Source organism: Hordeum vulgare, chromosome 7H (genome assembly GCF_904849725.1).
Source record: "Hordeum vulgare subsp. vulgare chromosome 7H, MorexV3_pseudomolecules_assembly, whole genome shotgun sequence".
In the NCBI taxonomy this organism is placed as follows: Eukaryota; Viridiplantae; Streptophyta; class Magnoliopsida; order Poales; family Poaceae; genus Hordeum; species Hordeum vulgare.
The window spans coordinates 309,878,542-309,894,142 of record NC_058524.1 but is presented as its reverse complement, the minus strand read 5'-3'; positions in this window follow the sequence as shown (position 1 = coordinate 309,894,142).

The following is a 15,601-nucleotide window of genomic DNA, read 5'->3' as shown; positions in this document are numbered from 1 at the left end:
GTTCGTGGTTTTTGTTTGGCGTTTCTTGGTGAAGCCAATGGAAAACATGCGGAGCATGTACTTGTCAGTTGTCTTCACATCCACATGAGCCCCAATGAGGGTCTGCCAAGTCTCCGAGTGCACACTCGGAGCGAGCTTTTACTTAGGCGACTCTGGGTCGCGGCTAATTCTCCGAGTGCGGCTGTAAAATCGCACTCGGAGCGAGTTGTTACTCATGTAGTTGTCAGTTGTCTTCACATCCACATGAGCCTCAATGAGGGTCCGCTAAGCCTCCGAGTGGATCTCGAGTATACACTCGGAGGAAGCTTTTTACTTAGGCGACTCTGGACCGCAGCTAAGTCCTCGAGTGCGACTTTTCATGCACACTCGGAATGAGTTGTTACTCATGTAGTTGTCAGTTGTCTTCACATCCACATGAGCCTCAATGAGGGTGTGCTAAGCCTCCGAGTGGATCTCGAGTATACACTCGGAGGAAGCTTTTTACTTAGGCGACTCTGGATTGCAACTGTCACGCCGAAGATGCGACCCCATCCTCAATTTGGCACGAGGGCCTCGTCAGGGATAGAAGCGCATCTCGTCGTGTCGCAAGAATGGATATCGTTACAAGTACATGTACTGAAAAGAAGAGATATATATAAAGAGTTGGGTTACACTCGCCACAAGCTACATCAGAGTCACATCAGTACATTACATAATCATCAAGAGTAAGAGCAGGGTCCGACTACGGACGAAAACAAACGACAAAAGAAGAACGACGTCCATCCTTGCTATCCCAGGCTGCCAGCCTGGAACCCATCCTAGATCGATGAAGTAGAAGAAGAAGAAGAAGCAACTCCAAATGAAAAATCAACGCGCTCGCATCATGTAACCTTTACCTGAACCTGCAACTGATGTTGTAGTAATCTGTGAACCACAGGGGACTCAGCAATCTCATTTCTAGAGGTATCAAGACTAGCAAAGCTTAATGGGTGAGGTATGGTTAAGTGGTGAGGTTGCAGCAGCGGCTAAGCATATATTTGGTGGCTAAACTTACGAGTACCAGAAATAAGAGGGGGAAGATCTACGCATAGCGGACGTGAACTTCAGATGATCAACTGAATGATCCTGAACACCTACCTACGTCAGACATAACCCCGCCGTGTCCTCGATCGGAGAAGGAACTCATGAAAGAGATAGTCACGATTACGCACACAGTTGGCAAGTTTTAGTTAAGTTAACTTCAAGTTATCTAGAATCAATGTTAAACAAAGCTTCCACGTTGCCGCATAACCGCGGGCACGGCTTTCTGAAAGATTTAACCCTGCAGGGGTGCTCCAACTAGTCCATCACAAATTACCACAAGCCGCATAGAAATCCTCAATCACGAAGCTCGCGATCTCGTCGGATTCCCTAGTGGAAAACCTCAACTCTGAGATTACCCAAAGCATCACCGGAATCCCGATGCACAAGATATCTCGTCAAAGGTAAAACTAATCCAGCAAGGCCGCCCGACGTGTCGACGATCCCGATAGGAGTCGCGTACCTCGTTCTCAGGACACAGCGGATGAGCTAGACGTCGGGATTGCTAAACCTCTGGGTGACCAGAGGGGCGCCGGACATCGCTCAGGTGGGGCCAACACTCATGAGGAGCACTGGCCCGGGGGTTGATTAAATATCCTCGAGTTAATTACTCCCTATGCAGTTCGTTAGTTATTAGGCAAATGTAGTACCAAAGTTGGGCCTTGCCACACCAGCTTTAATCTAAAATGAATTATCAAGGGGGTCCCCATAACAACCCCGATCGTGTTAGGAGCGCTCATTTATGGAACATAACACCGGTAGCCGAAAACTAAGGGGGCAAAGGTGGAACAAAACACCAGGCTAGAAAGGCCGAGCCTTCCACCTTGTACCAAGTATATAGGTGCATTAAATTAAATGGCATTTAATAGGGTGATATGACAAGGAACCCATGTTTTCACATGGAAGCAACTGCACCTGCAACTAACAACGCTAACAACAGGATTAAGCAAGCAGTAACATAGCCAATCAGTGGTTTGCTAGGTCGAACAGGTTGAAGGTAATCATGGCATTGTTGACAGGCTGATATGGAAACATGTGGTAGGCAACGAGACATAAACGATAGAAGCGATAACTAGCATGGCAATGATAGTAATGGTATCGGGGGAAATGATCATCTTGCCTGAGATCCCGCTTGGAAGAAGAATGACTCCGCGAAGCAGACGAACCGATGTAGTCAAATGGCCCTCACATCCGACACTCTTGCGGAACTCTATCGAGACGGAGGAAACCGGAAAGAAGCATCAACACACGATATACACCACACGATGCAAGACACACATGATGCATGAACGGTCTAATGCAAGGCATGACAATCACAACAATCAAACACTACACATTAAGTGAAGCTCGATATGCAACGAGTTGCATATCGACGAAACTCCACTTTGAATTATTTAGTTCACTCCCGTTCAGGTACACGGATATATTAAATGTTGTTAAACATGGCACGAGGGTGAAGCACAAATTAATCTACCTAGCTAGTCATTTTAAATGAGACCGGAAACGACATATAGCATCTCCGAAATGACCCCACGAGTTAAATCTTAATTTTTATATTTGTTAAACGGAGAAACAAAGTGGAACACGTGATTCTACTTGTCGTTCTGGTCCATTTACATATATGGCATATCTCCAACGGAGCTACGGACAAATAGTTACGACCTAAACCGTTTTCAACACGTCGGCACACAAACCGATGCAAACAACACACTAAACAGTTTTAATTATGCATGAGAGTTCGAAAAATATTATTCTACGCAAAATTCTAGCCAAGTTACATATTTAAATCACTCCGATCCGGTGCACGGTTAAGAAACTACGAGCATTTGAAAAACAATGCATTTTTCTGAAATTAAAGAAAAATTGCACGTGCTAAATAAACCACTACTGGGCCGAATCTATGCAAAAGGCTGCAGCCAGCGAAAGCTTTCGGCCCATGTGCTTGGATGTGTGGCTGTGCAAAGCAATACAGAACAGCAAAAAAATTAGGGGCTTGGCTAGGATTCGAACCAAGGACCTCTTGGTTGCTAGAATTATGGATTGACCATCTTGCCTACTACATGTTTGTGACACAATAGGGGATCAATGTCAAACAGCTGATCCTTTCGTGATGGAAAAAAATGACTGAAAAATGGTGCTTCCATGGGGACTCGAACCCACAAGCTCTTGCAACAAGTCCGGTTGTGCTAGCCAACTCGGCTAGCTGTGTGCTGGTGCTAAAAGTGATGGATGTCGCCTAATGAACTGACACAACCGCATGTCTGAACGGGATTGAAAATGCTATGACTGAATCTGAACCTGAGAAAGATGTGCGTCCGGCCATGGAGGTTGCTGCGCATCAACGGCGCCGGCAGCACGTCCGGCGGGCGATCCGGAGGCGGGGACGCCGGATCTGGGCCGGGGCTGCCCGGATCCGCCCATTCCCGATGATCTCGAGGCGCAACGGCAATCTTCTCGGCGACTCACCTCCATGGATCGGGCATCCCTGGGAGCTTCTCTGCAGAGAAAAGAAGGGGAAGGGATGAGATTAGCGAGCGAAGAAAGAGAGATGGCCTGGACCAGTTGAGCTGCTCGCGAATGCATGCGGTGGAGCTGCTCGTTCCACATGATGCCGCAACCATGGAGGGTTCCTTCGTGGAGCTCCTGTAGGCACAGAAAAAAGGAGCTCGGGCTGAGAGAAAAAGAAGATAGAGAAAGAGGAACACGAGGGAGACGCGAGGATTGCTTCCCCTCCGATTGCTGCGAGCGCCTCGCGGCAGATGAGCCATGGATCGAGAGGAGAGGGCTCGGGCTCATCCTCATGCACAAGATCCAGCAGGGGCGCGACGGCTAGCTGATGCGAGATGGAGGGGATTGGCTCGGTGGGGAAATTGAGAGCGGAGGAGACCAAGTGGTGTGCGGCGGCGGCGGATGGGACAGAGGAATTTGTCCCTAAATTTCAGGGTTGGCACGGTTGATCTATATATATAAAAATATATAAAGTATCTCAGGACCCTTCGATTTAAATAGACGGTCGGAAATAGGGAGGTTAGGGAGTCCAGTGGACAAATCGATGACGATTTGCGGTAAAACGGGGTTGATCCGGATCCAACGGTCACGACCGTCCGGTTCGGGTCCGGGGGAAGTTCCGATCTAGGTCGCGGGCTGGTCGGTGCACTATGCAGAGGGGCTATGCGGAGATGAGAGGGAAAACGGGCAGCGCGACTACGCGATTTAAAACACCGGGACACGTCCGACGATGGACCGAATACGGTGCCCCTACGGTCGACCGTTCGGGCACCAGACGGACTCCGATTGCGACGAAACTTGACAGGAGGCCTACCTATAACTACTTACGACCGCATGCCAAGTTTCACCCCGATCAGAGAAATTTTTGCGCACACTTTTAAAACAGGGTTCGAACGATGCCGCGGGCGCGTGCATGTGCGGTCGGTCTCAGACCGGACAACGATGGGAACCGTCAATTAACAACGGATGCAAGTTTTGAAAACTGGCGGCAACGGAGAAGCCGATGCAATGCAGATGATGCGCATGATGCGATGATGATGCGACAAATAAAAATAGACACACGACGGAAACCGAAAGAAAAGGGGAATCTTCTAGAATGTCGGCATCGGGCTGTCACAACTCTCCTACACTACAAGAGGATCTCGCCCCGAGAGCCAAGAATGAAAGGGGGGAGAGGATGAGAAAGAACAAGAGGTAAAAACTTAGTCGCTTCTTTGAAAAACGAGTGAAAGCAATGATCTTTGAAGGTTGCGAAGCGATGAGGAATGATATGAGAAAGAAGCAAGAATTCACGGAAAATTTCGGCAGCATTTCGGTAGGAAAAAGGGACAAAAAATTCGAAAAGGAGAGAGAATTAGACAATATACATAACAAACAACTAAATAGAGCAAGGGAACACCATGAACTTGATAGAACAACAAGATTGACCCAAAAGAGCAATACCACAAAGCCTCCGGAACAATAGAATAGGAACTAGCTCAAGCGGAAGAAGAGAATGAAGAAAGGAATGACAACTATCATCACAATAGAATTGAAGAGCCTCCGGATAGAAGAATAGACGGAGTAGTTGGAAAACCGAGAACGAAAAGAAGAAGATAGTAGTGGGCTTATGAAAATCATCTCAACAAATATGAGGTGACAATCAACCACTAAAAGAAACAAGGATTGATTGGGAGAAACAAGATATGAACAAATCTTACACCAAGAGGATACATCAAGAACTTGGATTAATGACAAGCACCATGATAGCAACAATCCATAGGAAAGGCTTTAGGTGAAATCCAAACCAAGGTAGCTCGATGAAGAAATCATGGTTTGAAATATCTCATGATCATAGAATTGGTGGGTTTAATTATCTCATTCTTGAGAGGAAAACTCTTCGAGGCTCCTACACTAACAAGAATGCTATAATACCACCTCAAAGAATAAAGGAAGAACAAACGCGCTGGGAATGCAAGAGAAAGAATACTTGAGGTTCTCCAACAAGAATCTTGAAGAACGCTTGAGAATGGATTGAAACCTTGATGAACCACCATGAAGGACCACCGTATAAAAATGAATGATACAAAGATAACAAGGTAGAAAAGAATATGATTATGACCTGCCAAGATTTAGATGAAGCCTCACGGAGAGAAACTTGATAGAACTTACAACTCCGGAAAAGAAAAGATAAGAACACTTGAGAAACGAATTGATATCATGAGCCACTCCAGAAGAAGAATTGAAATCTCTTGGAAGAAGGAAGAACAAGAATAAGAATTATATTATGCTTATCCTTCATCAAGTTAAATTGATGACAAGCAACGGATCTAGCATACCACTTATTCTTCTTGAAATGATTGAGGAGAGGTATGAGCACAAACTAGAAAAATTCTTGAAAGAGGGACCGGTGAGAACTGAAATGAATGGGAGTTCCAAGAATGCATGGAAACACATGAGAATGAAGAGATTATGATCCACCTAACAGAAAACTTGAATAAGGCACCGGAAGAAACGAGAGACAAACGAAGAGGCAACAATTGAGAAGAATTAGAGAACGAAAGCTGAAAGCTGAGAACGAAGAAGTCTTCTAAAATGATGGCCTTCGGAGGAACGAGAAATAAAAACAACTCAGAAATGCACCGGATAGCACGAAAGAGATTACTCATGATTGGGAACAAATTCAAGATGATAACACGGAGCTGAAATGATGAATATCCAAGAGAATGAACCAAGATTCGAGAAAAACACTCCTTCGAATTGCAAGCTGAGAATGATGACGAGAGCAACACCAAGAATAGCTGAGACACTCTGGAATAAAGAAGAATGAAAGGTTGAGCCAAATATGAGAGTTAACTCAAATAGGCCTTGAAGAAGGGATATGACTGATGAAATTCATACTTACGTCATAGTTGAAAAGAATTAAAGATCTCCGGAAAGATTAAAAGGCTATAACAGATCCTGGGAAAAACCTGTGGGTTATGGGCCCACTCAAAGAAACCACCGTTAGAAAAGATTGCTTAGAAGAGAGATATTGCACCGGTATAAAGAGAACTAGATGAGGTTGAGCACCTCGAAAGAATTACAAGAATTGAAAACACGAAACTTCCGAGATATCTTCAACACCCCGGATGAAAAGAGAGGAATGAATAACCAAGATAGGCTGAAAGAATCTCCAACATAAAAAGAATTACAAGGAAATTAGGATATGATGAACATGGATAGTTGAATTAAAATCACCGGTAGGGATGACAAGATTGAATAAAGATGAACACGAAGCTCCTGAGAATCTTCACAACGAATCACCGGATAAGAGAGAAAGGAACAGACAGCGGAGGCACAAAGAAGAGAAAACTCTTGGATGAAAATTGAATTACTGAAGAAAAGGGTGGGAGGGCGGGGAAAAACAAAATAGCTTGAGACAAATGAGATGAACTCCGGCATAAAACGAGAGAATGATCTTGCAAAAATTAAAGAGGATGGAATTCACTTGAAGAGAAGCACACCGGTTGAATGGAATTGAAATGAGAACTCCGGTTGACAAGAAATGACAAGACAACTGATTAAGCAAAAGGATTTGCATTCTCACATAAAAATATGAGAACACCTCTTAGGAAAGATCTGAAATCACCACTTGACATCGAAGCAACTTGAATTACCATATTCAACAAAACAAAGGGAGAGGCTTATGAAACAAGCCAGAACAAACTCATGAGAAAGATTTCCATTCGATATTTTCGTGGACAGGATCGCACGGGCTCGATTTACAGTAGCCATCAAGTGCAAGGCAGTGCACCCGACATACGAAGCGTCCCCGAGTCGTAGCAAGCTACAAGGACTCTTTAAGACACAACGCGAACCGCTGTAAGACGACTGTGAACAAATGTACCCACTGAATGTCGAATCCCAACCTCACATCATGCATCTATAGGAAGATTGTCGTATAAGTCACTACTTGATATCCCACCTATGAATTCCCGAAATATCTGGTCATGCAATCTGGTATACGGATACAAGGAGTAATATTTCACACAACTGCTATACTAACCCGTCCAGTGTATCACATCCGTCAACACATAACCAGAATCTCGGACCTTCATCTACTATAGACCCTCGTAATCACAACGATACAAAGTATGGCAGTACTCCCGAACAATCTGCACCAGTACTGGGGACATCAGGGTTATCTCGCCACTACTAGTATTGAAGCAATTACGAACATCCTTCGTTCTGAGATACTAAGAAATCTGAATGATAACGATGTGCTCAAGAATCCCCTGGAGCTCGACTCCCCGGAAGAAAATCAAGTCAGACAGGAGGCACCAAGACAGAACTCTGTCACATCGGCATCATATAGATCTCAAAAATATCCGCGTGATCCTAAAAATTTTTTGAGTGAGAAGAGGAGTAGAATTAAAATATTACGTCAATATTCCTCACGAGAGCATAGAAGAGGAGAAAAAAGAATCCTACTCTCCGATATATAACTAAGAATCAAATAGTTTTTCACTAGACTCGACTCGGCCAAGTTCGATCAATCAAGGGGGCTCCTAGGTCGGTCCTCGCTCTGATACCAACTTGTCACGCCCAAGATGCGACCCCATCCTCAATTTGGCATGAGGGCCTCGTCAGGGATAGAAGCGCATCTCATCGTGTCGCAAGAATGGATATCGTTACAAGTACATGTACTGAAAAGAAGAGCTATATATAAAGAGTTGGCTTACACTCGCCACAAGCTACATCAGAGTCACATCAGTACATTACATAATCATCAAGAGTAAGAGCAGGGTCCGACTACGGGCGAAAACAAACAACAAAAGAAGAACGACGTCCATCCTTGCTATCCCAGGCTGCCAGCCTGGAACCCATCCTAGATCGATGAAGTAGAAGAAGAAGAAGAAGCAACTCCAAATGAACAATCAACGCGCTCGGTTCATGTAACCTTTACCTGAACCTGCAACTGATGTTGTAGTAATCTGTGAGCCACAGGGGACTCAACAATCTCATTTCCAGAGGTATCAAGACTAGCAAAGCTTAATGGGTGAGGTATGGTTAAGTGGTGAGGTTGCAGCAGTGGCTAAGCATATATTTGTTGGCTAAACTTACGAGTACCAGAAATAAGAGGGGGAAGATCTACGCATAGCAGACGTGAACTGCAGATGATCAACTGAATGATCCTGAACACCTACCTACGTCAGACATAACCCCACCGTGTCCTCGATCGGAGAAGGAACTCACAAAAGATACAGTCATGGTTACACACACAGTTGGCAAGTTTTAATTAAGTTAACTTCAAGTTATCTAGAACGAGTGTTAAACAAAGCTTCCACGTTGCCACATAACCGCGGGCACGGCTTTCCGAAAGATTTAACCCTGCAGGGGTGCTCCAACTAGTCCATCACAAATTACGACAAGCCGCATAGAAATCCTCAATCACGAAGCTCGCGATCTCGTCGGATTCCCTAGTGGAAAACCTCAACTCTGAGATTACCCAAAGCATCACCGGAATCCCGATGCACAAGATATCTCGTCAAAGGTAAAACTAATCCAGCAAGGCCACCCGACGTGTCGACGATCCCGATAGGAGTCGCGTACCTCGTTCTCAGGACACGGCGGATGAGCTAGACGTCGGGATCGCTAAACCTCTGGGTGACCAGAGGTGCGCTGGACATCGCTCAGGTGGGGCCAACACTCATGAGGAGCACTGGCCCGGGGGTTGATTAAATATCCTCGGGTTAATTACTCCCTATGCAGTTCGTTAGTTATTAGGCAAATGTAGTACCAAAGTTGGGTCTTGCCAGACCAGCTTTAATCAAAAACGAATTATCAAGGGGGTCCCCATAACAACCCCGATCGTGTTAGGAGCGCTCATTTATGGAACATAACACCGGTAGCCGAAAACTAAGGGGGCAAAGGTGGAACAAAACACCAGCCTAGAAAGGCCGAGCCTTCCACCTTTTACCAAGTATATAGGTGCATTAAATTAAATGGAATTTAATAGGGTGATATGACAAGGAACCCATGTTTTCACATGGAAGCAACTGTACCTGCAACTAACAACGCTAACAACAGGATTAAGCAAGGAGTAACATAGCCAATCAGTGGTTTGCTAGGTCGAACAGGTTGAAGGTAATCATGGCATTGTTGAGAGGCTGATATGGAAACATGTGGTAGGCAATGAGACATAAACGATAGAAGCAATAACTAGCATGGCAATGATAGTAATGGTATCTGGGGAAATGATCATCTTGCCTGAGATCCCGCTTGGAAGAAGAATGACTCCGCGAAGCAGACGAACCGACGTAGTCGAACCGCCCTCACATCCGACACTCTTGCGGAACTCTATCGAGACGGAGGAAACCGGAAACAAGTATCAACACACGATATACACCACACGAGGCAAGACACACATGATGCATGAACGGTCTAATGCAAGGCATGACAATCACAACAATCAAACACTACACATTAAGTGAAGCTCGATATGCAACGAGTTGCATATCGACGAAACTCCACGTTGAATTATTTAGTTCACTCCCGTTCAGGTACACAGATATATTAAATGTTGTTAAACATGGCACGAGGGTGAAGCACAAATTAATCTACCTAGATAGTCATTTTAAATGAGACCGGAAACGACATATAGCATCTCCGAAATGACCCCACGTGTTAAATCTTAATTCTGTCCAGATTTGTCCTAATCACATTTTATATTTGTTGAACGGAGAAACAAAGTGGAACTCGTGATTCTACTCGTCGTTCTGGCCAATTTACATATATGGCACATCTCCAACGGAGCTTTGGACAAATAGTTACGACCTAAACCGTTTTCAACACGTCGGCACACAAACCGATGCAAACGACACACTAAACAGTTTTAATTATGCATGAGAGTTGGAAAATATTATCCTACACAAAATTCTAGCCAAGTTACATATTTAAATTACTCCGATCCGGTGCACGGTTAAGAAACTACGAGCGTTTGAAAAACAATGCATTTTTCTGAAATTAAAGAAAAATTGCACGTGCTAAATAAACCACTACTGGGCCGAATCTATGCAAAAGGCTGCAGCCAACGAAAGCTTTCGGCCCATGTGCTTGGATGTGTGGCTGTGCAAAGCAATACAGAACAGCAAAAAAATTAGGGGCTTGGCTAGGATTCGAACCAAGGACCTCTTGGTTGCTAGAATTATGGATTGACCATCTTGCCTACTACATGTTTGTGACACAATAAGGGATCAATGTCAAATAGCTGATCCTTTCATGATGGAAAAAAATGACTGAAAAATGGTGCTTCCGTGGGGACTCGAACCCACAAGCTCTTGCAACAAGTCCGGTTGTGCTAGCCAACTCGGCTGGCTGTGTGCTGGTGCTAAAAGTGATGGATGTCGCCTAATGAACTGACACAACCGCATGTCTGAACGGGATTGAAAATGCTATGACTGAATCTGAACCTGAGAAAGAGGTGCGTCCGTCCATGGAGGTTGCTGCGCGTCAACGGCACCGGCAGCACGTCCGACGGGCGATCCGGAGGCGGGGACGCCGGATCTGGGGCGGGGCTGCCCGGATCCGCCCATTCCCGATGATCTCGAGGCGCAACGGCAATCTTCTCGGCGACTCACCTCCATGGATCGGGCATCCCTGGGAGCTTCTCTGTAGAGAAAAGAAGGGGAAGGGATGAGATTAGCGAGGGAAGAAAGAGAGATGGCCTGGACCAGTTGAGCTGCTCGCGAATGCATGCGGTGGAGCTGCTCGTTCGACATGATGCCGCAACCATGGCGGGTTCCTTCGTGGAGCTCCTGTAGGCACAGAAAAAAGGAGCTCAGGCTGAGAGAAAAAGAAGATAGAGGAAGAGGAACACGAGGGAGACGCGAGGATTGCTTCCCCTCCGATTGCTGCGAGCGCCTCGCGGCAGATGAGCCATGGATCGAGAGGAGAGGGCTCGGGCTCATCCTCATGCACAAGATCCAGCAGGGGCGCGACGGCTAGCTGATGCGAGATGGAGGGGATTGACTCGGTGGGGAAATTGAGAGAGGAATTTGTCCCTAAATTTTAGGGTTGGCACAGTTGATCTATATATATATATAAATATATAAAGTATCTCAGGACCCTTCGATTTAAATAGACGGTCGGAAATAGGGAGGTTAGGGAGTCCAGCGGACAAATCGATGACGATTTGCGGTAAAACGGGGTTGATCCGGATCCAACGGTCTCGACTATCCGGTTCGGGTCCGGGGGAAGTTCCGATCTAGGTTGCGGGCAGGTCGGTGCATTGTGCAGAGGGGCTAGGCGGAGATGAGAGGGAAAACGGGCAGCGCGACTACGCGATTTAAAACACCGGGACACGTCCGACGATAGACTGAATACGGTGCCGCTACGGTCGACCGTTCGGGCACCAGACGGACTCCGATTGCGACGAAACTTGACACGCGGCCTACCTATAACTACTTACGACCGCATGCCAAGTTTCACCCCGATCAGAGAAAGTTTTGCGCACACTTTTAAAACAGGGTTCGAACGATGCCGCGGGCGCGTGCATGTGCGGTCGGGGTCAGACCGGACAACGATGGGAACCGGGAACTAACAACGGATGCAAGTTTTGAAAACTGGCGGCAACGGAGAAGCCGATGCAATGCAGATGATGCGCATGATGCGATGATGATGCGACAAATAAAAATAGACACACGACGGAAACCGAAAGAAAAGGGGAATCTTCTGGAACGTCGGCATCGGGCTGTCACAGCAGCTAAGTCTCCGAGCGTGTCTTTTAGCGCATACTCGGAGCGAGTTTGTACTTAGGCAATTCTGGGTCGCAGCTAAGTCCCCGAGTGCGACTTTTAGTGTGTGCTTTTAGTGTGCACTCGGAGCGAGTTTGTACTTAGGCGACTCTCGGTCGCAGCTAAGTCCCCGAGTGCGACTTTTAGAGCGCACTCGGAGCGAGTTGGTACTTAGGCGACTCTGGGTCGCAGCTAAGTCCCCGAGTGCGACTTTTAGTGTGCACTCGGAGCGAGTTTGTACTTAGGCGACTCTGGGTCGCAGCTAAGTCCCCGAGTGCGACTTTTAGAGCGCACTCGGAGCATGTTGGTACTTAGGCGACTCTGGGTCGTAGCTAAGTCCCCAAGTGCGATTTTTAGAGCGCAATCGGAGCGAGTTTGTACTTAGGCAACTCTGGGACGCAGCTAAGTCCCCGAGTACGACTTTTAGAGCACACTCGAAGAGAGTTTGTACTTAGGCGACTCTGGGTCGCAGCTAAGTCCCCGAGTGCGACTTTTAGTGCGTACTCGGAGCGAGTTTGTACATAGGCGACTCTGGGCCGCAGCTAAGTCCCCGAGTGCTATTTTTAATGCGCACTCGAAGCGAGTTTGTACTTAGGCGACTCTGGGTTGCAGTTAAGTCCCCGAGTGCGACTTTCAGAGCGCGCTCGGAGCGAGTTTGTACTTAGGCGACTCTGGGTCGCAGCTAAGTCCCCGAGTGCGACTTTTAGTGTGCCCTCGGAGCGAGTTTGTACTTAGGCGACTCTGGGTCGCAGCTAAGTTCCCGAGTGCGACTTTTAGAGCGCACTCGGAGCGAGTTGGTACTTAGGCGACTCTGGGTCGCAGCTAAGTCCCCGAGTGTGACTTTTAGTGTGCACTCAGAGTGAGTTTGTACTTACGCGACTCTCGGTCGCAGCTAAGTCCTCGAGTGCGACTTTTAGAGCGCGCTCGGAGCGAGTTGGTACTTAGGCGACTCTCGGTCGCAGCTAAGTCCCCAAGTGCAATTTTTAGAGTGCACTCGGAGCGAGTTTGTACTTAGGCGACTCTGGGACGCAGCTAAGTCCCAGAGTGCGACTTCTAGAGCGCACTCGGAGCGAGTTTGTACTTAGGCGACTCTGGGTCGTAGCTAAGTCCCCGAGTGCGACTTTTAGAGCGCACTTGGAGCGAGTTGGTACTTAGGCGACTTTGGGTCGCAGCTAAGTCCCCGAGTGCGACTTTTAGAGCTCACTCGGAGAGAATTTTTTAGACCGGAGTCTGCAAACGCGGAAGAATTTTGAATCGTCAAGAAATCAATCTGCTTTGTATTACTTCAATGATACTTGTTCTTTACATGGTCTCCGTTGGCGGTCACGTGTAGAAGCGCTTCAGGAGATCTCCATTCCATGCTCGCGGCTCGTCCGTTTCCCTGTCGAGGTTGTAGAGTCGATATGCTCCGTTGTTCAGCACCTTAGAGATGATGAAGGGTCTTTCCCGGGCGGGAGCCAACTTGTGAGGTCTCTGCTGATCCACTCGGAGCACCGGGTCGCCTGCTTGGAATGTGCGACTCCTGACGTGCCGCGCGTGAAACCGCCGCAGATCTTGTTGATAAATTGTTGAGCGAGTCAGTGCCATCTCGCGCTCTTCTTCTAGAAGATCCACTCCGTCTTGCCTGGCTTGCTCTGCTTCGGCTTCGGAGAAGAGTTCGACTCATGGAGAGTTGTGAAGCAAGTCACTCGGAAGGACTGCCTCTGCTCCATAAACGAGGAAGAACGGGGATCGCCCCGTAGATCTATTCGGAGTTGTGCGGAGGCCCCACAACACCGAAGGCAGCTCGGTGACCCATGCGCCGGCGTCATGTCCAACTTCTCGCAGGAGTCGAGGCTTCAACCCTTGAAGAACAAGTCGATTCACCCGCTCTGCTTGCCCGTTTGTTTGGGGGTGCGGCACAGATGCAAAGTCCACTCGGATACCTTGGCCTGTGCAAAAACCTTTGAATCTGTCCGAGTCAAAGTTTGTGCCATTGTCGGTGATTATGCTGTGCGGAACCCCGAATCTGGCGATAATGTCTCTGACAAAATTGATGGCCGTAAGGGCGTCGAGCTTCTTGATGGGCTTGGCTTCAATCCACTTGGTAAACTTGTCGACTGCTACCAACAGATGAGTGAATACCCCTTGGCTTGTTCTGAATGGTCCAACTGTATGTAATCCCCACATGGCGAACGGCCAAACAAGAGGAATTGTCTTCAGCGTAGATGTTGGCTTGTGGGACTTGTTCGAATAGAACTGAGAGCCTTTGCATCGGTCGACCATATCTTTTGCCATTTCATTCGCCTGCAACCAGAAGAAACCAGCTCTGAATGCTTTGGCCACGATTGCTCTTGAGGAGGCATGATGGTCGCAGGTTCCCGAGTGAATTTCTTCCAAGATTAACTGTCTCTCCTCAGGGGATATGCACCACTGAAGGATGCCTGAAACACTTTCCTTGTACAACTAGCCATCAATGACGGTGAAGGACTTCGACCTGCGGACGATCTGCCTAGCTTGGACTTCGTCTTGTGGTAACTCTTGCCTCACGATGTACGCAATGAACGGCACAGTCCATTCGGGGATGACGGCAAGAATCTCCATAATCAAATCAACCACAGCGGGGACCTCGACTTCAGTCGGATCTGTTGAACTCTTCGGTTGTATTGGTTCCTCTATAAAAGGATCTTCTTTCACCGAGGGGAGATGTAGGTGCTCGAGTCAGACATCACTCGGGACCGGTCTCCGAGTGGATCCAAGTTTTGCCAATTCATCAGCTGCTTGGTTTTTCAGTCGGGAAACATGGTGAAGTTCCAGACCTTCAAACTTCTTCTCGAGCTTCCTTACTGCGTTGCAGTATGCGGTCATGGTGGGGTTCCTTACGTCCCATTCCTTCATCACTTGATTAACCACCAGATCTGAATCACCATAGACCATCAAGCGACGGACGCCGAGTGTGATGGCCATGCGCAATCCATAAAGGAGAGCTTCGTACTCTGCCTCATTGTTGGAAGAATCGAAATGTATCTGCAACACATACTTGAGTTTATCATATTTTGGCGATATGATCACTACGCTGGCGCCGGAGCCATTCAACATCTTGGACCCATCGAAAAACATGGTCCAATGAGCCGAGTAGATGTGAGTCAGTTGCTGTTGTTCTACCCATTCTGCTATGAAGTCAGCCATAGCTTGGGACTTTATAGCTTTCTTGGATTCGAACTTGATGTCGCAGTATAGCATCTCCATTGCCCACTTTGCCACTCGGCCCGATGCATCCCGATTGTGGAGAATTTCCG